Source organism: Elephantulus edwardii, unplaced genomic scaffold (assembly GCF_000299155.1).
Source record: "Elephantulus edwardii isolate Elephantulus edwardi_28Jun2011 unplaced genomic scaffold, EleEdw1.0 scaffold00209, whole genome shotgun sequence".
Classification (NCBI taxonomy): domain Eukaryota; kingdom Metazoa; phylum Chordata; class Mammalia; order Macroscelidea; family Macroscelididae; genus Elephantulus; species Elephantulus edwardii.
Window position 1 is genome coordinate 1,308,476 of NW_006399959.1, and position 1,888 is coordinate 1,310,363.

Below are 1,888 nucleotides of genomic sequence, written 5' to 3' on the forward strand. Positions count from 1 at the left end.
GAAGGCGACAGGAATGCCTCTCCGCAGGCCTAGATTTCTCCGCCCAGCTCAGTTCCGGGAACGCAAGGGCAGCGCCCGGCTGGCAAAAGCCCTGACTCTCGATCTAGGAGCATGAACACTGGGTTCGAGTCCCCTTTCAGCCTTTCTCCTCGCTGTCAGAGATGGGGTTGCTCCTTTCCTTGCCCTCGGGCCAGTTTTCTTTAAGGATGGAAGTGGGAGGACAGGCCTGGCTCTGATTAACCGGGTTTTAGCGGCGCCCCTATCTCATCCCCCGGCTGTGAGCATCTGCTTGGATCCCTGCACTACTAGCACAGGGCGGACTGAGGGCTGCAGGCGAGTGAGAAAGCCCTGCATCTGGCTAAATTGTTTTCTCCTTGGTGATGGGAAACCACTGCGTCGCGCTCTCCAGGGTGTTTTGTTTGAGCCTTTCCCGAGCACGCCCATTTATCTTCTCTCTGCTCGGGGTTCTGTTAGTATATCTTGGTTCAAAGCCAACCCTTCTGTAGTTGGCCAACCCTGCGGCCTCGTACTTGGCCTTGAGGAACCCGAGACCCAAAGGCGTCTTAGATTAAGCATCCCCTATAGAGAAAGGGCAAGAGGTAGCGAAGCTTCTTCTCTTGATCTTTGGATTTGTTGCTTAGAGAGGCAATTCCTTGGAAAGAGATATAATGCTTGGAAAGGTGGAAGGTCGAAAGAATTTTTTTTTTTTAATTTACTTTTCAAAGAGAAGAACGAACTGGAGGAGAGGGGTGGAGAGGGAGAAACATGCAACAATGAATGAATGGAAATTAAAAAAATCTCTGTAAATTTTCATTTAAATTATTATTATTAGTAGTAATAATAATAATAACTTACTAAAATAGGAAAGGTGGAAGGTCAGAGAAAGGAAGGAAGACCTCCTCCAACGAGATAGATTGACCCGATGACTACAGTAGTGGGTTCAGGTTTGTCAGAGATGATGAGGATGGCACAGGATAGGAAAGGGTTCAGAACTGTTGCTCACACCGAACAAGAGAGAGACGAAATGCCTGGCTCCCGCTGTGATTTGGCTTCACAGGTGTATTTGATGCTGTATCCCTGACACATAGCTGGAAGCATTTCATAGCGGATCACCAGGATAACTCCTAACAGCGCTTGGCAGCTTGGCACGCGTGCTAGGTAATCACGACTGTGCGCGAATGTGCACACAGTAGGTGCCCACTGCATGTTGAGTGGATGGACACATACTAAGTGCCTGTTATACAGGAGGCGTCCAGGAGATGTAAGCAGATGGGCGCACAGTCGGGTCCTGTTGAACAAATGGGCACGTTGTAGGTGCACAAGACACATAGTAGGTGCTCATGGCCTACTGTGTGTGATGCATGAAACGGTTTTGGGAACTAGTTTCCCCTGAGAGGGCTATTTGGATATGGCTTCGCCCCACTTCTGCCCCTCCCCTGCTCCCTCAACCCCATCCCAGTTCCCAGAGTGTGGTGAGTGATCCGATTAAACATTAGCGGGGAACTGGGACCCAGCCGGAAGAGAGCTGTTAAGGGTTCACTTCTTTGGGCTGAAAGAGCTGGCAGTGTGAAAAGTCGAGGCGAGAGATCCCCAGAGCGCCCCCTGCCTGCATCGGGAAGCAGAAACCCGAACCAACTGCAAGAGAGGCCTGGCCTTTGGGTTTATAGTGCAGCATTAAGCCACCAGAGAAAATTCCCTATACGTGGCTCCAACCCTGGGGAATGAATCCAAGAGTATAAAAAAAGAGGCACACGTTGTTAGCTCCAAAAACTCAGTTGTTGTTGTTATGTGCCATCGAGTCGCCTAGCGACCCTATGTACAAGAACCCTATACGCCATTCTATCCTGTGCCAACCTCGCCATCTCAAACACACTCATTCCCACCACTT